Below are 25,188 nucleotides of genomic sequence, written 5' to 3'. Positions count from 1 at the left end.
TAGTGACTGTTCAAACAGCGGCCCTGAAAAAAGTGACTTATGATCATTTTTCACACATGATGACCGTTGCAGCATTCCCATGGTCACATGATCAAAATTCAGATGCTTGGCAACTGACTCATATTTATGACGGTTGCAGTGTCCTGGGGTCATGTGATCACCTTTTGCAAACTTCTGTCAAGCAAAGTCAATAGGGAAACCAGATTCACTTAACAGCTGTGTTACTAACTTAACGACTGCAGTGATTCACTTAAAAACTGTAGCAAGAAAGGTCATAAAATGAGGAAAACTCACTTAACTGTTGCCCTTAACAGAAACTTTGGGGTCATTTGTGCTTGTAAGTCGACTGCCTGTATTACTGCAGACAGAAACATTTACAATATCGATCTATGTTCTATAGTTCTTCCTTTATGTTCTAGCCCTAACAATTTCTGTTCTTTTCTTTTCCATATTCCCCATTTTACCATTAAAAGAAGTTTTTCCAGTCAGCGTTGAAGGATAGCAGGTGTGGCTTTGATGAAGGAAGGGAGAAGGAGTTTAAGAAATACTGATTGCTATTTTCCCCCTGTTGTTTCCTTCCTATGACTGTTTTCCAAGTTCTGTCTTTCACATCTCAAGTTGGAATGAGTGACTAAAATCATATGAGATTTTTATGTTTGAGCAAAGTACCAATCTTCGGTCACTGAGTTCAGTGCTAAATAGTTTAGCTGCTAATCCAGACTGGTAAAAAGTTGTCTCATGCATTTCTCATGCATTTTCCTCTGCTCATGGGGATCTTATTGGCTATGTTTCTAGGATCTGCTGGTTCAGCTCTTCCAACACGTCATTCAGTCAGGACAGGGGGTGACCTGGTTAATCTCTCGCTCTTCACTTTTGACTTATCCTTGTAAATGATTTATCAATTGGCGTGGATCCCTGTTTGTTTAAGGAGGCGTGTAATGACCTCAGGCATGCACTGTATACTGAAATCCAAACTACATCTTTGATAATGATCGTTGGTGCAACCAGCAAGAGGCCATCTCGCTGGTTGCACCAACAGCTAGAAGTGAAAGCAGGCAAATATCTTCCAAGACGTAAACTTTAAGAAGCCACTTAGTGATCATAATGTAAACAAGTTACGAACTTGTTGCATTATAAACAGATTGCAAGCACAGATTTTTTTTGACACAATTAGCTTTATTTTTTGTGTGTTTGTGATTGTAACTTCTGACTTAATTTTTGAGCTGTTTTGGTCTCTTCTCGATTCTCTTTTTTTTTTTGTAATGTAATTATCTAATTAAAAATTCAGAAAAATTCAAATGCTTGCATACTCTTTTGTTTCATTTTGGTTGATTCTAATAGTGCTGTAAAAAGCACTATTAAAAATATAATCTTTCTGGATTTAGAACCTAAGCAGAGTGAAGTCTGAGTAATACTTGGAAGGGAAACTTCAGAAAATTCCAGAGGTGAAATCAATTTACTTTTGCTACCAGTTCACAAATGTGAGCTCCTTGACCTTCCTTCATGCACAGAAACAGGACGTGATGACATCCAGGTGGGTGGGCGGAGCCTCCTGCCGCTACCGCTATCGGTTCGCCTGAACCGAATAGAACTGGCTGAACTAGTGTAGACCAATAATAATAGTAGCAAACTACTTCTGTATTGTTGATCAAGAAAATCATGATGCATGGTGGGCTTCGTGTAGTAAGTATTTTCAGTGAAGGTAAAATGCAATTTGAATAGTTCAAAATTAGGTATTGATATTTCAAACACATAAAAGTAACTTGCTTGACAGGAGAAGGTTTATTGGGCCACATAACTTCCTCTACCACAACAGTATTATTTGATAATTTATACAGGTAATCCTCAATTTACAATAGTTCATTTAGTGACCATTCAAAGTTACAACAGCACTAAAAAGTGATTTATGACCTTTTTTCACACTTATGACCATTGCCGCATCCCCATGATCATGTGATCAAAATTCAGACGCTTGGCAACTGGTTCATTTTTATGACAGTTGCAGTATCTGGGGTCATGTGATCACTTTGCAACCGTCTGGGAAAGTCAATGGGCAAGTCAGGTTCACTCAGCAACCATGTTACGATCTTAACACAACTTCAGTGACTCACTTAACAACTCTGGCAACAAAGATCGTAGAATTGGGCAAAGTTCACTTAATAACTGTCTCACTTAGCAACAGAAATATTGGGTTCAATTGTGGTGGTAAGTTGTGGACAATGTAGTAAAATTGTAGAGGGGATGTTTTCCATGGCAGCTAATGTTACAAAGTGTTCTTGAGTTTCTCTCTTTGTGTGTCTCTCTCTCTCTTTCAAAGTTTTGCTACCTTAAAAAAGAGAGGAAAAATCTTCCTAACAACATATTTAGCTTGTGGATGTTTTTATTGTTTTCATGTTTTTAAATTGCTTTATAATTTTAGAATCGTAAGCCGCCCAGAATCATTTGGTTGGGTTGGGTGGCTATGGAAACTTAATGAATAAATAAATACCTTCTAGCATTACTCAGTGATCGCTGAGGCGCTTTAACGCTTGTTCTCATTACCATTATTTCGGCATAATGATGGATGAAATTATGCTACAAGTCCCTGGTGGGGATCATGTCCAAATGCGAGAAATAATTACTTTCAACTATATTCATGTCTGTTATATAATGGATGTGCCACTGGGATTTCTTGTCGCTATATGAACTGAGTTCTTATTTAGAAACTAGTGGCAAGTCTAAACAAATGCTTTTAAATGCTCTTCATTCGATTATGCCTATTTATTTAACACTAATTTTGAGAAGTGGATGGGGCATGCGTCTCGTCCACTGTCAGGGATAGGGCAGTGATTAATAATTCCGTTCTAAATATGAAAAAAGATAAGGAAAATGTAATAATGATAGCACCATGAAAGTGAATCTATGTTGGAAAAACAGCCTGCTGAAAATAAGTTCTGGGGAAGAGAGTAACTTCTGGAAGTGGTATGGCAAACTGACGATGTCTCTGTGAAAGTAGAACTGACTACTACAGCAAAAACCAAGAAACCAGTGAGAAGACCTCTAGCAGAATGGCCCTAGTGAAATACAAATGAGAAAAATGTAGCTATTGATTAAACAGAGGGCTACAGAAACACAAGCTTGCTAATGGGTTGGACTAATTTAACATTTCTTTGGCGATATCCAGTATTTACCGTATTTTTCAGAGTATAAGATGCACTGGAGTATAAGATGCAGCAAGATTTTGAAGAGGCAAATAAAAAAAAAAGTTTTTGCACTCTGCAGACCTCCCCAAAATGGCCTGTTTTGTTTTGTTTTGTTGAAAGGGGCCTGTTTTTTTGTCAAAAAAAGGACATGCATAGCCTTTAGGAGGCTTATATAGTGCTCCTGGGAGCTGGGGGAGGGGGCAAAAACAAGCAAAAATGGCCCATTTTTCGCTCATTTTTGCCCTCCCCGAGCCCCCAGGAACACACTGGAAGCCGCCTAAATGCTATGCAAGGCCATTTTTGCAGACACACCCAGATTTTCACCCTCATTTTTGAGGGAAAAAAGGTGTGTCTTTCTTATACTCCGAAAAATACAGTAGGTCACTTACTTCTATTGATTGTAATGATGAGTTTTTTCATACTCTCTCAAAATATTTGAACTTACACAGACAATCTACTAAACCTTATTAAGCATTTAAAAGCCATTGTTTTCTTTAATATAATTAATTGTTATTGTATCTAAGCATTACTTCCATATGTATTATAATAATAACTAAAGCCAGACCAGTAGTTGTCTTAATTCTCAGGTGTGGTCATCATGGGATAAAGAATGTATCTACCAACTAATGTTTTGTCTCCTATATAATGGGTGTGTTATGGTTCTTCCTGGGTGCAATTGAACAGTCAAATAACATGTCAAGATCCCATTGATAGCCTAATTGTCCCAAATATCCTTATCTCATAAATGTTAGATCCACCTTGTAATTGAGCCTCAGTCTTTTAAGTCTCAATTACTATTAAGATCTGGAGAAAGGGCTATCATTGAAATAGTAGATTAGCTTAGAACCTAAATACAAGGTTCTTAAAAATGCAGGAATTTTACTGAGCCTTACAATGAGCCCAAATATTAATGGAGAATATTTAAATTATACATCTGTGTGCCATTGTTACTGTTTTATTTCCTAAACAATTTTGTTCAAATCACTTCGGCGTTTTGAATGAACACATGTTTTGACATAAAAGTACCAGTGTCATTATTGCAACTTTTTCTGTTATGTTGAAATTCTGGGAATAATATTGAAAACCAAATGCTTCCTAATGCAGTATATATTGGATAGTAGTATGCATTTTAGGTGTGAGTGAAAGAACAAATGAAGGAGCCTTCAGTGGAATGAATGGAATTAAAAATGCAGAAGTAATTTGAAGTGAGGGAATATTAAAAGAAGTATATTAAAGAGTTGTGTTAGAATGATAGTGATATGTCAGAAAATGGAATTGAAACAAGTGCTATAAATGTCAAGGTCCAAGAAAAAAAATGATGAAAAGGAAATTATGAATGCTACAAGAATGTTGAAAGAATGTTAAATTATGGAGTTTATTTCTCATTGACTATGTCTGAAAGATGTTCCCAGGAAAACTGCAAGCCCTTGTCCATGCAGTCATTGACTCAAAGGCACCCAGACACACACAAAAGGAAAATTCAGCAAACAGTTTGACATTTAGGAGGAAGTAAGACAAGGGCATCTGATAACTTATGGATAAATGTATAAGAAATGCTTGCAATTATATTAGAGGTTTGTTGATCAGGATGTCAAGGTGTGTGTACTTTTGTATGCAGAGAATGCCATGTTATTGATTAAGCATGTGAATAATTTCCAGTAAATATTAGTTGTATGATGCAAGAGGAAGTCTGGATCGGAAAATTAATGAGTTAAAGACTGAAGTAGTTTTTTTTGACAGGGAAGATAGAGTGAATAATGGCAAATTGGCACACACACACACACTGAGATCCAAACACATGTTTATACTATATATACAGTATATACTTATACACACAGAGATATATTGAAAAATTAGAGTAAGCAGATGAATTTGTATAATTTGGTAAAATGTTTTCCTGGAGAAATGAATGGAGAATTGTTTTAAATGTGCAAAGGCATGAATGTTTGTCAGAAGTGAAAATGGCTTGTGTATAAAACTATGTTCTGCCTCTACTGTCTTATATGAAATAGAAATATATATTGGGGCTAAGGGGATGAAAGCAAGAAACTACTCAATAAATGTTTGCAATAAAATAAGAAGAGATAAGGTCACTAGAGAATGGATACTGAAGATGAATTGAACAAAAACACGAGTGCCCAGTACAAAAGAATATTGAAGTGGTTTAGTCATATAGAAATAATGAATGAGGATCCAATAATAAATCACACATGAAAAAAGGATGAATGGGTTGAGAAGTTAAAGACCAAAGCAGTTGGATGGGGTTGATGAGAGTCTCAAAAGAGAGAGCTGAGAACTTTAAATATACATATATATGTATGCAATGTACAACTTGCTGTATGGACACCGTAAAAGCAAGAAGGCTTTATAAGATAGAAAAAAATTGGAGATATGCAAATAGATGGTATTGATATAAAATAAATTTGGCTATATTTCCTTTTTGTTCATCTCACGTTTTCAGTTTCTTTGTTTTACATTTAACATAAAATTATTATTATTTTTGCATAACATTGATTACGCCAGAAGAGAGTAGCAGATGGGCAAATAGGGTATGTACGCAGGTATAAGTTTGCGTGTGTATGTGGTATGTGAATTGCCATAAAAAAATACTTGCTATATCAAGTGAAGTCTAGTTTCTACAGTACTGTAGTGCTGTATCAGTGGTGGGTTTCAAATTTTTTTAGAACCTCTTCTGTAGGTGTGGCCTGCTTTGTGGGTGTGGCTTGCCAGCCATGTGACTGGATGGGAGTGGTTTACCAGCCATGTGACCAGGTGGGAGTGGCTTGCCAGCCATGTGACCGGGTGGGAGTGGCTTGGCAGTCATGTGACTGAGTGGGCGTGGCCAACTTGTAAAATGTGAAACTCACTTAACAACGCTCTTGCTTAGCAACTAAAATGTTGGCTCAGAAACTCTGGCATTAAAGTCTTAAAGCTGTCAAGTTACAAGACCCTTGCACCCCTAACCCTTTAGAAAAAAAACCTCAGGGCTGTTCAAACTTGACAGCTTTAAGACTTGTGGACTTCAACTCCCAGAATTCTTTCTCCAGTCATGTTGGCTCAGGAACTCTGGCATTGAAGTGTGTAAGTCTTAAAGCTGTCAAGTTACAAGACTCTTGCACCCCTAACCCTTTAGAAAAAAAAACACCAGCGGTGTTCAAACTTGACAGCTTTAAGACTTGTAGACTTCAACACCCAGAATTCCTCCTCTCGTTCTTCATCTTGATGATGTGCGGACGGGCGGGGGGAGGGACCTGAAACTGGTTCTAAACGGCACTGTAGATTTGTGGAACCTCTTCTATAGAAGAGGTTAGAACTGGCAGGAACCAACCCCTGTGCTGTATATATTAAAACCACAAAATCAAAGTTGGTGCTTGCTAATCCAGCAAATTACAGATGTTTGGTTGTCAGAACTGTAAGATAGAAGCTAAAAAATGAAATGTGGGCAGCTATAAATTCTTTGCAAGCTGGATGGAAGTGTGACAAAATAAATAGAAGATGGATTCTAGATGATACAGTGAGCATTCATGCAATAAGGAATATTGTGTCTTCCTCCCTGCCTTTGAATGGGCCATAATATTTCTGGAATGTTTTTTCATGTATTTTCTAATACGTACATCTTACGCTAATCTTAATGGATTCTAAAGTTAAAGCATGGAGTACAGAACCAAAAGGAAAAAAAAATATATGGAAAGTTTTAAAATCTGTTTTCTAACTTTATGACAAAACTTAGTTAGTTTGAGTTTTCTTTGCATTAGTTTATTTAAAAACTTATTTTAAAATTAGTGTTTTAGTGGGGGGAAATATGAAGTATTGAGACTAGAAAAGTATTGATAAAGACAGTCAGATTTTTTTAAATTTTTCCTTTATGGGCAGAAATATATACCGTTTTTTGGGGAGTATAAGATGCACCTTTTTCCCTCAAAAAGAGGCTGAAAATCTGGGTGCGTCTTATACACTGAATACAGCATTTTTTGCCTCCAGAAACCCCGCACCCTTCACCAAAATGGCCATGCAGAGCCTGTAGAAGGCTTTTAGAGTGCTCCTGGGCACTGGGAAGGGGAGAAACGAGTGAAAAACGGGTCTTTTTTGTTCAATTTTGCCCCCCCCCCCAGCCCGCAGTAGTACTCTATAAGCCTCCTAAAGGCTATGCATGCATTTTTTGTGACAAAAAACAGGCCCGTTTTCACAAAAAATGGACCATTTTTTGCTCCTTTTTTGGGGGGGCTACCCCCCAGGGGCACTCTGCAAGCCCCCTAAAGACTATTCATGCCTCTTTTTTTGGGGGGGGGGAGGTCCATTTTCATGAAAAACAGGCTGTTTGGGGGAGGTTTGCAGAGACTTTTTTTTTTTAATTTGCCTTCAAAACCTTGGTGCTTCTTATACTTTGGTGCGTCTTATACTCTGAAAAATACGGTAGCTAATTAGGCTTTCATTAATTAAACTCCTCCCAGTCTTTCCTTTGAAAGTCTGAATTTTTACATATGACAACATCTCTTGATTGTACATAAATGATGCAACTCTGTTGACAAAGTCCAACTGGCTCCTCAAACATTGCAGAGCTTTTGTCCTTAACTAATCACATGCAAGGCTCTAATGAAATATTCCAACACTCCAGATAGCACATTTCTCTCTTTAACTTTTCCTTCATTGGTGCTGTTCATTCCCCCTTTTTACTTTGTTTAATCTGGGCAGGAATGCTACCTAGATCTGATCCATTTTGTTAGCATCTCTCTTTAGTTTATGTATTCTTGATTTTATTAGTATATATAGGCTACAGCATTGCTTCCTCCACAGTGTTTTGGGAGAAAAACAGAGATGTTACTTCAAATGATACAAGACTTTACCGAAGCCTTGAACAGTGAACTTGGATGTGAGAAGAACTTTTCAAAAATCAAGAAGAAAAGTTGCACTAAGCAAGACATAGTAAAAATTGTTGAAAAACATGGGATACTATGTATGGGGAAGCCAAACAGATTTAGGTTCAAGATATGGCTCATAGTATATGATTAAGGTGTGGCAAGAATTGTGTTGCAACTAGTCAGTCTGGGCAGAAAGAGGCCAAGGGGTTCTCTTCAAGACATCCTCTGGAGTTTTAAAATTTAAAGAATCAAAGGCATATGCTGCTTCTGCGACTAGAATAGTTTTACAGAACAGCTGAACAATGGATAGGAAGCAGAGCGCAATTAAGGGGATGCCAAATTAAAAACAACCGACAACTCAATTCCATTCCTTCCCTTCCCTTGTATGTTTAACTTGATAATAAACTTGTTTTGAGTAAACTAACAAATCTTTACTTCCCTGTGACTTAGTAATGTCTAGACTGATTTTAATGGTCAGTACATTTAATTGTTCAAATTTTACAGAGTGTTGAATTTTAGCTTCTCTTTTTTATGTACATGAAGAAGTCCCCAAATATGGGGACTTTTGTGGCCAAAAAGACTTCCATGCAAAGTTGCATCTTGTGCATAGTTACAAGAGTTTGAGGTTCTCATGTGTTCAGTCACTCTCATATGGCATATGCTAGTATTGCAGTGATATACTCATTTGAGTGCATGTATGTGTCTCCTTGTTTCTTGTTCTGGAATTGCAGTACGCTGGGGGATTTCTTGTTTATAAAAGACTATAGATGTTTGAACTGAAAATGACAAGACAAACTCAGAAGATGGCTGAAGTAGCCCTTTCGAGTTCCAGAGCTCTGACGAAAGTTACAAGCGCAAATTTTCTGTATAAACTTTTCTAAAGCATTTCATACACTGTCAGGAAAGCCATCAAACTACTAATGTACTTCTCGTTTTGAGTTTTGGAGTTATATAAACAAGAAAAAAGAAATAAAAAAATTGCATCAGTTAGAATATCCATGCTTGTCTGTTTTGCAAATGGGGGGAGGGGGGAGAGGCAGAAAGGATATTATAGGTTGATGTAGACCAGGGGTGTCCAAACTTGGGAACTTTAAGACTTGTGGACTTCAACTCCCAGAATTCCCCAGCCAGCATGGCTGGCTGGGGAATTCTGGGAGTTGAAGTCCACAAGTCTTAAAGTTCCCAAGTTTGGACACCCCTGATGTAGACAGAAGAAAACTAGGAAGATAAGCTTCCCAGCAACATGGTTAGAATCTTATCTTCCACATATAAAACAGCATTGAACAGCATAAGTGAACCCACAGTGAATACTATGTTGTAGTTCTGGCAGTAGTAAAGGAGAGGAAAGACGTGCCAATTGTGAAAAATATGTTATTTTTGTCACAGCCCTGGATAACCAGTTGATACAATTTTACAGTACTAGGGAAGGTGTGCTTATCTTTTCCTTGCAGTTTTTGCATCCCTTCTCAGTTATGCCTGGAAAGCAGATGGCAATTGTTTCTTTCCCCATTTTCTTTATGGCTAACACTCAGTAAAACTGACAGCAGTGCCATTCACACCAGGGGTGGGTTCCTGCCAGTTCTAACCTCCACAAATCTACAGTGTCATTTAGAACCGATTCCAGCTCCCTCCCCCCCCTCCGCACATCATCAAGATGAAGAGCGAGAGGAGGAATTCTGGGAGTTGAAGTCTACAAGTCTTAAAGCTGTCAAGTTTGAACACTCCTGGAATTTTTTTTCTAAAGGGTTAGGGGTGCAAGGGTCTTTTACATTTATGTACTTAAACATTTATGTAAGTCAAGAACTATCTGTAGTTGCTTATTTATTGAGAAAAATGAACCAAAGTTACCTCTTTATGTATGGCAAAAGTGTGTGATTTTCCTGTACACCGCTTGGAGAGTCCAAGCAATGGGTTAATTCAGTCTGCTTGCCCTTAGGACTGAGGAACTATTTTTCCTTTAGCCACACCTCCTCCTGGTGTGCTCAATCCCCCAGAATTCTTCCTCAGTCAGCCCGTTTGGACGTAATTAGTTAGAGCTCTGAGCTAAATTAATCCTTTTTTTGGCTTGGACTCTCTATTTGCGTTTTATTTCTATTTCCTAACATTCCCCAACCTTGTGAGACGTTTCTCTCTTCATTGCTGCGCTTCTCTCCAGCAGAAATTGCATTTGAAGGCCAGGAGGTAAGCTGGAAGGTGGTGGGGGGTGCCCCTCAGCCGATCCTCATGGGACGGCTTCGGAGGCCTGCCGCTTGTCGTTTAAAACGGCGCGGCTGCAGCGGCGAGGCTCCTACGTCCCCAGGCCCCCCGTTTGTTGTTTTAAACGAAGTATTTTTCGTTCCCGGCCTGCTAGAGGACCTCTGCCGCAGGGAGGAGTGGGCGATCATCGCCATTCAAGGCGCGTTCGCTCCTCGCTCTCCCTTAGCCCCACGCTGTTGCGGCGGCCATTTTAGGCGCGAAAATAAGCGCGCCCAGCCATGGCCGCCATTTTGCATCAGCCTCGTTATCAGGAGACCGCTGGAGGTGGCAGGGCCTAGCAAGGGTTTCTCGGGCTAGGATCGCCACCTTCGCCTTTTGTCTATTTTTGCGAGCGGCGCTGGTTCCTGTGCCATTCCAACGGTCATCATACCGGCTCAGGGAGGAGGCCTAAGTAAGCGCAGGCCAAAGCTTTTTTATAGTCATTCTCCTCCCTGCTTCTCCTGCGGAGCCTTGCACCTCGGTGCAGGCCCCAATCCTACCCCTGGGCCTCCGACTGGTATTAAGCATGGGATAATTTCATACGTATTGATTCAATTACTGTGCATATGGCAATTTTAACGAATCCTTTCGTTTTGTTTCCCCTTGCAGCAACCAGTCTCTCTCTCCCCTTCTGCCTTATCATAGCCTTGCTCCATCTTGTGTGGTCATTGACTATGGACCTGCCCAGTCCCCCCGATTCCCAAGATACTAGGCCGAGCCTCTCGCAGGCCCCTAGCAAGGGTTCCTCCTCATCGGGGAGTGGGGGTGCGGGCAAGAGTGGTGGGGGTAGCTCTGGGAAACAGCGTTCCAGAACCCCTTCTGTGGCTGAGGCCAAGGATGCGGAAAGGCGCCAGCGGGCCCTTGACAAGCAGTTTGAGAAGGCCAGACGCCAGGCAGACAGGGAGCAGTCCCTCTCAGGAATCCCTCCTTCCCGGGAGGATCTCCAGATGGTCCTCGCCGAGGAGGTGGAGTCCCAGGACCTATCCCCGAATAGGTCATTTGTAGAGCCGGCTTCCCCGGCACCCTCTTGGGCCTGTGAGCAGGCTCCTCTCCCTGGGGATGCTAGCATAGATGATATGCAGGGGGCTTCACCCCCCCTAGAGGAGGGCTTGGATCCTGATTCTGACTCTGAGGAGTTATCTCCCCGCATGCAGGAATTAATGGCCCGTGCCATTGCCAAGGGCATCACGGAGGCCATGAAATTTAAGAGTCCCACTGCAGTGGCCCCTAGGGGTCCCAAACCTGATCAGGTAGTTCCCCCTCCAAGCAAGCGTGCTCGCCATCCTTCCCTGGAATCCTCGGTGGTCAGCGAGGCCTCTGCCATTGAGGACCCTGACCTGGAGGTGCTAGGTCTCTCGGACGACGAGGACCTTCCCCCTGAAGCGCCCGCCTTTGCGGGTCTGTTCAAGCCCAGCCTTTTCAAATCTGTCCTTCACAAGGTCAAGGCTGCCACCAGGGTGGGGATCAAGCCCAAACCGACCGCGCCGGCGGCAGATGCCACTCCGGCTAATCCCAATGCGGTCATGTTTGATGTCCCAGCACCCCAACAAGAGCTGGTTCCGGTCCCGGGGCTGTTTCTCGACCTAATCCAGTGCCAGTGGGCTCAGCCAGCCACGCAGTCCTCTCCCAGTGGGGTAGATAGGAAGCTTTATACTATGGAGCCAGTGCTGGAGGACCTTCTGGCCCTTCCCACTGTCGACCCGCCCATCGCTGCGCTCACCTCCAACTCCTCCCTACCAGCTGACCTCCTGGAAGGCCTTAAGGCGGAGGACAAGAAGGCGGAAAGGGCGTGCCACAAAACCCACCTGGCGGCTGCCTGGGCCATCAGGGCCGCTTCATCCGCCTCCTTTTTCAATAGGGCCTCTGTGATCTGGCTGCGCGAGCTCCTAACCAAGCTCCCGGCGGGAGACGTCCGCCTCCACCAGGACGTGTCCAAAATAATCGCGGCCTCCCAGTATGCCGCTGATGCATCCCTTAATGCCACTAAATTTGCCTCCAGGGCACTCGGCTCTAATATAACTTCTCGCCGGCTGATCTGGCTCCGACATTGGCAAGCGGACCAGAAAAACAAGTGGAAACTGGCTTCCGCCCCCTTTAAGGGGTCCAAATTATTTGGCGAGTCCCTGGATCCTCTCCTCATCGAGTCCAAGGACAAGAGGAAGATCCTCCCTTCTCTAAACAAAAAGCAGGAACGTAAGACCGCTCCCTATTCTAGGAGGCAGTCCTTTCGTGCCTCTGAGCCTTCCACCTCTGCCTCTTCCTTCTCTCCCTCCAATAGGTCCTTCGGTCAGCAGGGCGACAGATCCCAGGACAGGGCGCCCTTTCGGGACAGAGGCAGGCAGCAGTTCGGCTTCCGCAAGTATAACCGTGGTGGGGCCTCCAACAGGCCGTTCCGTAAGTCAAAGTGACTGCCCGGGCTCGGCGCCCATCGGGGGTCGCCTCCAGCTGTTTGCCTCCCATTGGGCCCAGAACACTGAGGACGCTTGGGTTCTGCAGATAGTCAGGGAAGGCCTCTCTCTGGAGTTCCTGTCCCTCCCCCCCCGGACCTTCATCCGGTGCCCTGTCCCATCCTGCCCCCAAAAGAGGGAGCGTATGGACCAGGAAGTCAGTCATCTCCTAGACATCAGGGCCGTGGAACCAGTTCCCCAGGGCGAAGAGGGGAGGGGGTTTTACTCCATCCTCTTCCTGGTGCCAAAGAACTCGGGGGGGTGGAGAGCCATCTTGGACCTCAAAAACCTCAACAGGCATATCGCCTACCGGAGGTTCAAGATGCAGTCACTGCAGACCATTCTGGCGGGGATTCGACAGGGAGATCTACTCACATCTATAGATCTCAAAGAGGCATACCTCCACATCCCCATCCGTCCTCAGCACAGGAAGTTCCTGCGCTTCTATTATGCAGGTCGCCACTTCCAGTACAAAGCTCTCCCATTTGGCCTCTCGTCCGCTCCTCGGACGTTTACCAAAGTGCTGGCGGTAGTGGCGGCCCAGCTAAGACGCAGGCCCATAAGGCTCCAGTGCTACCTGGACGACATCCTTATCCAGTCGTCGTCCAGGCAGCAGGCCCTGCGGGATCTCCAAACCACTATGAGATCCCTCAGAAATCACGGCTTCACTCTAAACATAGAGAAGAGCCATCTCACTCCAACAAACAGACTTGTACACCTGGGGGCGGTGATAGATACCAACTTGTGCAGGGCTTTCCTCTCCCGAGACAGGTTGGCCGGTCTAAGGTCCATGACCCACAAGGTGATGAGCTTGAGGCAGGCTCCAGTGGTCCTTCTGTCGCAGCTGCTGGGAAAAATGATCTCCTGCATTTCCATCGTGCCGTGGGCACGCCTGCATTACAGGGCTCTTCAGTGGCTGCTGCTGCCGCACCAGAGGGCATCCAGGAGCAACTCTACCAGGCCGATTCGAGTTACGCCGGACGTGAAGAGGTCTCTCCGCTGGTGGGTTTCTCCGGCCATCCTCAAGGGTCACCTATTCAAGGAGCCCGAGAGGTTGATCATCACCACAGACGCCAGCCTCTCCGGCTGGGGAGCCCACATGGAGTCCCTGGTTGTCCAGGGCAAGTGGTCCCAAGTAGAAACCAGCTACAGCATCAACCTGCTGGAACTGAGAGCTGCTCGCCTGGCCCTGCGCCATTTCAGCCGGTCCATCCATCGTCAACATGTGCTTCTGATGACGGACAATGTGGCCACCAAGGCCCACATCAACCGCCAGGGCGGCACCAGATCCAGAGCACTGATGAGAGAGGCGGAGTCCCTGGGCCGCTGGGCGGAGCGCCATCTGGAATCCCTCCGCTCCGACCATATCTCCGGAGTGGACAACACACAGGCAGACTGGTTGAGCAGGACGACCATAGATCCTGCGGAGTGGAAACTGGACCCTCGCCTGTTCCACCAGATGTCCGACAGATTCGGGACTCTGGCCGTAGACCTGTTTGCGTCCAGGGACAACAAGCAGCTCGACCGCTTCTACTCCCGGTTCTTCACCCCAGGGGCGGAGGGGACAGATGCACTGCGTTGCAAGTGGCCCCGCGAGCTACTGTATGCCTTCCCTCCCCTGCCTCTCCTTCCTCAATTCATCTCCAAAGTCATCGCAGAGGGAGCGGAGGTCCTCCTCGTGGCCCCGCATTGGCCCCGCAGGTCGTGGTTCGCCGACCTTGTCCACCTGTCGGTGTCTCCTCCGTGGCGCATTCCTCCGGACCAGATCTCCCTCAGCCAGGGGGCCGTGATTCATCCAGAGCCCCAGTGGCTCCAGTTGGCCGTCTGGCACTTGAGGGGGACCAACTAAAAGGCCAAGGCCTGTCGGAGGAGGTAGTGAACACCATTCAGGCGGCGAGACGCCCTTCAACCACCAGGATTTATGATGCGTCCTGGGCCGCCTTCGCCAAGTGGTGTGAGGAGCTGCTTATCGAGCCGACGACCGCGCCTGTTTCCAGAGTACTTGACTTCCTTCAAGCGGGGCTCAACAAAGGCCTGGCCCCGAACACCCTTCGGCGCCAAGTGGCGGCCTTGTCCACCGTCTGGTCGGGCGACCACCTTTTGCCTCTCAGCAAAATTCCGAAGGTGCGCCTTTTCCTCAAGGGCGCCTCTAACCTTCGCCCTCCCACCGTTCATCGCTACCCCACTTGGCAGCTGTCCGTGGTCCTGCGGGCCCTCTCTGGCCCTCCATTCGAGCCTCTACGCACTACTTCTCTTCGATTCCTGACGCTGAAGACGGCCTTCTTGATTGCCATCACGTCAGCTCGCCGGATTTCGGAACTGGCGGCTCTTTCTGTTCGCCAGGATCTGTGCGTCATCCACCCTGACAGGGTCATTTTGAGGCTGGACCCGACCTTTACCCCCAAAGTAAATTCATGGTTCCATAGAGCGCAAGACATTGTGTTGCCAAATTTTTGTCCTCATCCGTCGCATCCCAGAGAGCGATCCTGGCACAATCTTGATGTCAGGAGGGCCCTGAAGGTCTACATCGCTCGTACTGCGGAATTCAGGAAGTCAGAGGCTCTTTTCCTCTCCTTCCAGCCTGGTTCCCTAGGGAAGAAGGTCTCTTCCTCCACAATTGGCAGGTGGCTTCGTGCCTGCATTGCGACTGCCTATGAAAGTCAATCCAAGGCCGTTCCGCGCGGCATCACTGCACACTCCACACGAAGTGCTGCCACCTCCGCGGCCTGGGCCACCCAGGCCTCGATCCTGGACATCTGCAGGGCCGCTACGTGGTCCTCTCCTTCTCCATTTGTGCGACACTATAAATTGGACATTTTCGCCTCGGCTGAGGTGTCCTTCGGCAGGCGTGTGCTCCAGGCGGTTGTGTCAGAGACCGAATCCCGGGAGCCTTCTTCTGCCCGCCCAGATGGACAATAACTTGGGTATGTCCCATTGCTTGGACTCTCCAAGCGGTGTACAGGAAAATGACCATTGGCTTACCTGAAGGGTCCTTTTCTGTACACCGCGGGAGAGTCCAACCCACCCTGGCTCTCAAGGCCGGGATTCGGGTTCTTCGTGTCAACAGTACATCATCTTGGACGCTTCGCTCCGTCCGCACGAACTGACTCTTTCTAAGAATTCTGGGGGATTGAGCACACCAGGAGGAGGTGTGGCTAAAGGAAAAATAGTTCCTCAGTCCTAAGGGCAAGCAGACTGAATTAACCCATTGCTTGGACTCTCCCGCGGTGTACAGAAAAGGACCCTTCAGGTAAGCCAATGGTCAATCTCTGGAATTATCAGATTATTAAAAGGGAAAATTAGAGTCAAGAGGGAATCTGCTACTCTCCAGAAATAATACTGCTGGCAATCTACAGCATATGTGTTTAACCTTTTGGCTTGCCTAGGCCACCTTGAGTGCAGAAGAGTTACCTTGGACTGCATATAAAATATATAATAATGTACATAAATTACATAATAATGTTAAAATGTGGGGTCACGTTACTAGCTGTCCAGGGCTGTTTGCAACCCATTAGCCACAGGTTGGACATACCTGGTCAACAATTTGTAAAAGACCATGTGGATAAGCCAGAAGGCTATTGGAAAAATGTTCTGTGGATGTTGTTGTTGTTGTTGTTAGTTGTGAAGTCGTGTCTGACACTATGGACAACATTCCTCCAGGCCTTCCTCTTCTCTACCATCCTCTAGAGTCCATTTAAGCTCAAACCTACTGTTTCGTTGACTCCATCCAGCTACCTCATTCTCTGTTGTCCCATTCTTGTTTTGCTCTCAATCTTTCCCAGCATTAGGCTCTTCTCCAATGACTCCTTCCTTCTCATTAGGTGGCCAAAGTATTTGAGTTTCATCTTCATGTTCTGGCCTTCTAAAGAGCAGTCAAGGTTGATCTCCTCTAGGACTGACCAGTTTGATTGTCTTTCAGTCCTAGGGACTCGCAGGAGTCTTCTGCAGCACCATAATTCAAAGGCTTTAATTCTTTGGTGCTCAGCCTTTCTTATGGCCCAACTTTCATAGCCATACATTGCAACTGGGAAAACCATAGCCTTGACTATACACACTATTGTTGGCAGGGTGATGTCTCTGCTTTTTAGTATGCTGTCTAGATTTGCCATAGCTTTCCTCCCTAGGAGCAAGCGTCTTTTAATTTCTTGGCTGCAGTCCACATCTCCGGTGATCTTGGAGGCCAGGAAAATGAAGTCTGTCACTACCTCCATTTCTTCCCCATCTATTTGCCAGGAATTGAGAGGAATTGGATGCCATGATCTTAGTTTTCTTAATGTTGAGTTTCAAGCAAACATTTGCACTCTTCTTCACCCGCATCAAGAGGCTGTTTAGATCCTCTTCACTTTCTGCCATTCTGTCATATTTCTCCCGGCAATCTTAATTGATTCATCTAGCCCCGCCTTTCTCATGATGTGCTCTGCATATAAGTTAAACCAAATCGAACTTTTTGGCTTGAATAAAAAGCATGAAGTGTGGTGAAAGATTTTCTAGCATGAAAACCTTATTCCGTCTGTGAAACATGGTGATGGCAGTATCATGATTTGGGCTTGCTTTTCTGCCTTGACCATTGTTGGGGAACTATAAATTCTAAAATGTGCCATGCATGGAACTATGAATTCTGTCTGTGAACTGAAGCTGAAGAGAAAGTGGACATGCAGCAAGACATCAAAGAATAGTTAAACCAGAGAAAGTTAATGTTTTGGAATGGCCAAGTCAAACTTCCTTCATCCTATGGAAATGTTGTGGAAGGACCTGAAGTGGGCAGTTCATGGAAGTCCATAACATCCCTGAGTTAATGCTGTTCTATAAGAAGGAATGAGCTCAAATTCTTCCAAGGTGATGTGCAGGAATGATAATTATTGGAAATGTTTAGTTGCAAGTTATTGTTGCCCGGAGGGTGGGAGTAGGGTACAACAAATTATCAAAAGCAAAGATGGTTAAAAATAGGTCCTCTTGACCACCTGCCTAGATGTTAAAAGCAGTCATCTCCTTACTCTTCCTCCTGCTTTCTTAGAACAGACCTCATTTTTTTTGAGAATACAAAGGTAAAGATGAAAAATTTATAGTAAGCCTTGGGATTTCAGCACATGCTTACAATTTATTGCAGAAAAATGATTGGAAAAAATCTGGGCCACCTCTGGAATAAGGATAGATAACTCCTTCATTCCAACCCAAAATTGTTCACTCCTTCCTTCCTTCCTTCCTTCCTTCCTTCCTTCCTTCCTTCCTTCCTTCCTTCCTTCCTTCCTTCCTTCCCTTCCTTCCTCCCTCCCTCCCTCCCACCCTCCCACCCTCCCGCCACAATTTCACAGAATGAAAGGGATAATCGAAAACCAGCCTAGTTAAGAAAAATCCTACATTTTTAATGCCCTGGGTCTAATCAGCATTTCATAAACTTTGTAATGATTAAACATCTGTTCTTAAAAACTCTTGGAATGATAAAGGCTCAGTCTAGTTTATTGCCAGCTGTGATATTGTATAAATAAGATTACATGGGAGAGGCTGGAGGAGTGGGGTGGGGAGAAGAATTTCATCCATTCAGGCCATTCAGCATAGGGCCAATTTACCAGATGTTTTGGGGGAGCATCTGTTTGAGGGGGATTGTCACAGAGCCAAAGCTTTCAGGTTGGACAGGAATGGCCAATCAGGTCAAGATTTAAAAAAAAAACAGTAGTTGTACAGTACCTTCTTAGTGAACTCTCTTGTGTACCATTTCAAGGAATTTTTGGGGTGTGTGTTTATTTCTACTTATAGGAAGTTGGGGATGGATGAGAATCTGCCATTCTTTCAGTTTTATAAGAGTTTGTCCTGAACATAAAAAGTATGTTCCCTAAGTTAAGTACTGGACTTTTTCTCAGCCTACATGTCTGAATCAATGTCCATTTACGATTCCAGGTCTTATTTACAACTGTCCTTCTCCCCCCTCCCCACAATGTGTTGTTAAGCACCTTATTTACAGATAAAAAACTAAGACATTTGTAGAGGTTTTGGGGAATCACCTTTTCTAAGCTGTAGTTAAATAAATTGGTAGTTTTGGGGGTAAGACAATTCCAAGTAGGGTTAATTACTAACTGCATTCTCTTGGTTTAACTTTGCTGGAACAGTAAGATTGATTGGCTTAAAATGTACAAACAAAAGGCATTTCATCAACAGGGTATCAGTTCATTCACCTTCCTTTGCTATTACATCATGCAGTGTAAAAATTTATTAGTTTGCCCCATACAAATATTTACTTTTACCAACATTCTAGAAAAAAGGTTTTGCCCACAACTAGTTTATTTTTAAAATATTAAATTAAAAATGAGCTGGAACCTTATGAAACTTGTGCCAGTTCATCAATGTTTCTTCTCTCTTCCACAAATACTCTGCCAGCTGATATATGTACAGTGTTTGCATATGATGGCTTCTGGTTTAGTTTTTAATTGAATATTTGGGGGGATGGCCAAAAGTATTTGACAGTAAAATGTTGCTTGCTGTCTTTTGCCCCAGTCGATTTCTATAGAAATAAGAATCTTCTGTCATTTTTTTTAAAAAAAGCAGTTGTTCCTTGTCATTAACTGAAGTTGGACAGCAGTTAAGTCCTTACACTTGGATTTTGCCCCTTCAATTAAAAGAAAGAAATATGGCTATATTAGTATGTGTTATAAACCATAGTTTCTCTCTTAAGATGGGTTCACATACTATAGAAAGCAAAAACAAATAACTTTATGATCAGCATTCAAATATTTGAATGCAGAAGTTGAGTCACAGTTTAACTATAGTTAATTCAAGAAACCTCAAATGACTGAAGTTACACAACATGATAAGCCAAAAGGAGTCCAACCACAGGATGGTTAGTATGCTACACACACATATATATAGCCAGTAAGTAGATGGTCAGTGGCAGACTGGCTTTTCCATTCTTTAAATATTGTGAAAAAGAATGAAGATAAATATGTCATTTTTAAAATGACGTAAATAAAATAGTGTTCACTAAAACAGGGAAAAGAAATGAACCATTGAGTAGGTTTTCTTTTTTATCCCAGCATGTTGCCTCTTTCTTCTCTGAAATGTTTATTTTAGATGCGCAAGATGGAAAAAAAACAGCTGTGAACTTTCTAAGCAAAAGCAGGAGAAGAATATGGAAGTTGAAGTTCAGTGAGTATATTCTAATGACAATGACCTTTTCTTCTCTTAAAAGGTGAACTTTGCATCTTGGAAGCGCCCCCAGCTTTGCCTACCCAGGAGAAAGTTGTTTCTAGCATCAAGTTAAATATTGTAAGTGATAATGTTGCGAATGTGTGAAGTCTGTGACATTAATTTGTTTCCCCTCTACGCTATTATGATTTATATGTGGGCCTGTCCCTAGAGACATTCAGAAGCTGCAGCTTCTCTAAAACTTGGCATCTAGTGTTCAAGCTTAGTTTCAGTGACTTCCTCTGGTTTGCAGGTTGTAAAAAGTAATGCGGTTATATGCAATCATTTGTGTCTGTGTTTTAATTCTGATGTTTGCATAATAACCTTCCATCAAGGAGTTCATGTTTTCATTCTTTATTTTATTGTTCCAACCGCCCTAAGAGGTTAGAATGAGAGATGTCGATGGAGCTGAAGACACTCAGTGAATTTGGTACCTGAGTAGGTTGTAGTGCAGTAAGGTTTCCAAAGAGTAGGACTATTTTAAAATCAAAGGCACTTTATCTTAAAAAGTTAATATATTCGATTGAAATTGAAAAAGTATTGATATCATACTACAAGTTTTGGTTAATTTAAAAATGCAGCTTTGAATCTGAATTTACTTTTTGCTTAATGGCTGAGCACAGGGGTGGGCAATTAATTTTCCCAAGGGGCCACATGAGAAATTAGGACTGGTGTGGAGTGTGGTGCCATTGCTGCCCCACATTACTACTCTGGGCTGGACAGAGTCGGAGATGACCCACAGGCTGTAAAATGCCCAGATCTGGGTTAATATCTGAGTGGACTATATAATTAGATTGTGATATGGCTGAAGATTGATACTAATCACAGTTATTGCAAAACCAAAAATCTGTAGATAACATATTGAGATGTCAGTAAATAATCAAAATTGATCTCAAAGAAATAGGTTATAATTATCAATCTTATTTCCATTAGTCATAGACATAGAATTGGCCCCACTTGATCAAAAGTGTCCACGGAGGAGACCTAAAACAAGATGGATTGACGACATCAGCAAAATGTGGCACATTAGCATTTATGCTGCCTTTGCCTCTCCATTTTGTATACACGCAGGGTTTTAGGTCTACTTAGTGGAAATCTTACGACAGCCACACTTAATCTAGAGAAACCACTGCCAACATGCATTTTCTACTTCTACATCTGTCTGACTTCGATTTTGCATACGAACCCTTGTTCAACCTTTTTTTGTTCTGTTTGAAAGTACCTTATTTTTCCCCTAAAACATAAAACTGAAAAGTCTACCTCAATCTGTTTCTCGTTAATTGTGGCTGCTTGTAGGTGAACTACTGAACTTTACAACCTGTGTTCTATTTTTAAGTCTTTTTAAAAAAGTATTTGCAGTTGCAGCAGTATCAATCTTTAGTTGCAGCACGAGTCCCATCTAGTGGTTAAACATCTTTTTAAATTTCCCTGCCCAGAATTTAGTTCCATCAAGCCAGTGGTGGAAACAAGGTCATCTTAACCCCTCAATTTCATGGTGCCTTCGCTGCTATTTCTAAATGAGCCTCTATTCCAATAATGTTGCAAAAGACAAATTGGAGAGGTTAGAAAGGAGAGGGAAGGGGGGCTGGGAGTGGGGGAGTGGGTGTAAGACAGTGAAGAGCGAGGGTAAGATTGAATGCTATGAGGTTGCCATTAATTGTGTGGTGTGTGTGTGTGTGTAAAGCTAGGAGAAAAACGCATTACAGCTTCTTTCAAGGGGTGAGTGGATAGGTGGTTTAGAAGAATAGGAAGGCCTTGGGGACCAGAAAGGAGAAAAATCTGTGGTGTATTCTAACATCTTTATGAATCTTATACGGGCTTGTGAAGTGCATGTGGGCATAGCTATTGAATATACGAAGCATGATCTGTGCGCCTGCAAGGAGAGTGCATTTGTATCATGCGCTATTTCAGGGGTGCCTTTGAAAACATTGTAACGGGGATCCCTTCCTAAAACCAGTTTGAGTGGCTTCAAAGCAACATTTCTGTGAACAAAACCTGCCCGCTCAAAAACTGTTGGAGATAAATGATTTTTGCCACAGTTCCTCTTTTTCCCTGCAATTTTTGGAAAAATCCACTGTACAATTGGGAGTGGAGAGAGGAAGGAAGCCTTGTGAGATTCTGTAAGTGAAAAGCAAAATTGTGTAGGCTCAGCTTCTGTGTTACTCTAGATAGTAATGGGTGTGTTGGCATGAACATTAAATAACAAGTAGGAAAGTAAAGCAACACTCTTTCATTGGTCAGCTTGTGCCTGTTGTGTTTAGATACATGTTGTGCACGAAAGAGCACTGGTGTCCTCTGGTGGCCTTCAGAAAGCCACACAAAAATTCTATGGTGGGAAAAGTAACGAAAAGGAGAAACTAGCAGTTCTCGTCATCATGTTTAACATACAGGGAAAACAGCAATTTGGAAAAACTGGGTGATTTAAAGATTAAAGAAATATTTGTCAATTGAAGCTTGAATACTCGACGATTTTGATGCTCTTTGAAAAGAATCGTGTGACTCTTATATACGATATATCAGTGAAGTAAACTAAAGAACTAAAAGACTGCAGTTACATGAAACTGAAAATGTTTTATCAAGCATATGCTGGGATTAATTCTTAATTCAAGAAAACAATCATGAGCTATAATAAAAAGTTCTTTAATTACTTTTATGAGGAAAGCGGTTGTTGTGTTCTTCAGGTCATCGAGGGAGAGATATGTTGGGATGCCCCAGTGTGATTCAAAAGGGGACTGTAAGACGCTATGTGGATGTACCATTCTGTGCAGAGAGACACTAGGAAACATGCAGCAGCATCACAGAAGAAATGAAACTCCTACTTTCCACATGTAAGACAGGGTTCAGTGAATAAACCACAATTACTGTATTTTTTTGGACTATAAAACGCACCAGTGTATAAGATGCACCAAGATTTCGAAGAGGTAAGTAAGAAAAAAAAGGTTTTGCCTTCCCCCGACCCCAGGAGCACTCTGCAGGCTTCAGCAGGGCTGGGGGAAGGCAAAAAGGCCCCCATTTTTGCAAAAAACAGACAGAAAATGTCCCGGTTTTCACAAAATGGGTATTTTTGCTTTCCCCCAGCCTTGCTGAAGCCTGCAGAGTGCTTCTGGGGGCGGGGGAAGGCAAAAATGCCTCAGTGTTTGCGAAAAACCACCTGTTTTTTTGCCCATTTTTAGTAAAAATGGGATGCAGAGACAGGACTTTGGGAGGCCAAAAATGGCTATATTCGGTGTATAAGATGCACCAACATTTCCACACACAACTTTGGAGTTGTATTTGTGTAGGTAAGCAGGGCAGTAGGGCTTGTGGCTAAAGACTGAAAAAGGTTTTATTTTTAGAAAAGCCAGGATAGTCAAGTTGATATGAACAGGAATTATCATATTTTTCACACTATAAGACGCACCGGAGTATAAAACGCACAAAGATTTGGAAGAGGTAAATTTTAAAAATAGTGTTTGCACTCTGCAGGCCTTCCAAACCCTCTGCACGCCTCATTTTTTGTTTGCTCAACAGGTAGTTGTTAAACAAGGCCTATCTGTCTATGTAGGAGGGAGGTAAGAAACAGATGCAGGGCTATGTCTAGCGATTGAATAGGTTTATAAATGAAAAGTGATAAAGTCTCCAACTGCAAAGGAATTTGCAACAGACCTGAGTTTAGTTTTGTGAGACAAAACCAGCTGGCAATAGATGAACATACCTTTTCTACATAGTGCTCCTCAAGGCAGGTGATGTAGGCAGAAAGTAATAGGAGACTCTGGCTATTGACAACAAGAGGAACAATGCAGAGCAGAAAAAGTTAAAAGGTGACCGTTGTATGTTGTAGGGAATACTACCAAACAGAACCTTTGCTGCTTTTTCTAAGAATTGAAAAGAACAAATAATAGCTTAGCAGAGTCTAGAATAGTGGTGTCAAATGTGTCACATGCTGGCCCCAGCCCCACCCAGTTTAGCGAAGGGGGAAAAAGTCCCGATACATCACGTGACGACACCATGACGACACTGTCTGGGCTCCAAATACCCCCCCCTCCCCCCATGAAAGACCACTCCAAGGCTTGAAGTTCCTACAAGTTCCATTTTATTAGAGATGTCATAATGGCACATTTGGGAAAATCCGAATCTGAGAGTTCCGGATTTTCCCCACCCAAAAGAAAGTCAAAGAGCCATCCCCTGCACCCACATGTCCATCATACAGTCTAATCAATTCACCATTCCAACTGGAGACAATTCCCAGTCACTCCAATCCAGGTGCAGGCCGAATGCTCTGACTCCCAGAGAAACGAATGTTGTTATGGCTAATTTTCCACCACTCCCAGTTATTCCCCCATCCTGTTTTCCTAGGCACTAAATATGGCAGCCCTGAAGCTCCACCGAAAAAGATGATTCCAGGGCTGGCACCTCTGGTCTAGAAGAAATAATTCAAGCTCAAGAAAGGAGGCAGGCAATGGGATCACGTTTGCCTTTTAAGAACCTAGGTTTTTGATCCCATGTGAACACAAAGCAATAATGACCGGAAAGCACAAGAAATTTCCCTCACAAGCAAATATCCAAAACTCAAGATCCCCATGCTTGTTCAAGGATTTTCTCCCTGTGATTTTTCAAAGGGATGTGGGAGATCTAAACCAGTCAGTTTCTGCAACAGGCATGTTAGAAAAAATAGTCTAATCGAAGTGCAACTAAGCCTAAAAAAAAGAGAAACCTTGCTGAGCGAAAGAAGAGCATAACTTTCTCAAAGGCAAAATTAAATCCTTCCTCGTGACATTTTTGAAGTTCAGAATGTCTATGGGTACTTGGACGAAGATTTATCCTTTTACCAATTCTAACAAGCTTAAGCAAACAAACATAAAGCATATGAATAAATAGACAGCTTATTCAACATGGAATCTGAAAGAAGAGTCCTTCAGGGACCTATGATGGGATTGGTGCATTTTAATCTTTTATAAACAAATAGTAAGCCATGAGCATGCTAAGTTTTCAGACACTACTTAGAATGGCAGAAACCAGAAATAAGTGGAGATCTAGAAGGCTGTCTTTAAACGAAGGGACTGGTGCATGCAGTTCCATGGAAATCTGAAGTGAACTATTCATGTATATGTATGTCAGTGGTGGGTTCCGGATCCCGGTGCAACTGGTACGGTACAACGGGGCCGGGCAACAACCACACAAATGTGCGTAACTACGCATGTGCATGCGTACTTACCACCCGCGACGCTCCAGCTGCTCGGTGGAGCGTTGCACAGGTGCCTTACACTCCGTGCGCAGAAGCCCTGAAAACTTATATGATGTAAACTAGCC

General features: G+C 43.2%; 1 long non-coding RNA gene across 1 annotated transcript in view; it reads left to right on the top strand.

The window, feature by feature from the left end:
- Positions 1–25,188, top strand: part of LOC309394594 — a 78,118-nt gene that overhangs the window by 48,014 nt on the left and 4,916 nt on the right. The window contains exon 2 of the long non-coding RNA XR_014175753.1: positions 19,904–19,980. This is a non-coding gene — a long non-coding RNA (uncharacterized lncRNA). The remainder of the gene's footprint in view (positions 1–19,903; positions 19,981–25,188) is intronic.

The sequence above is a fragment of the Natrix helvetica genome, assembly GCF_964273705.1.
Source record: "Natrix helvetica genome assembly, chromosome: 1".
Classification (NCBI taxonomy): Eukaryota; Metazoa; Chordata; class Lepidosauria; order Squamata; family Natricidae; genus Natrix; species Natrix helvetica.
The sequence above is the reverse complement of the archived record's forward strand: the minus strand, read 5'-3'. Positions and strand labels throughout refer to the sequence as shown.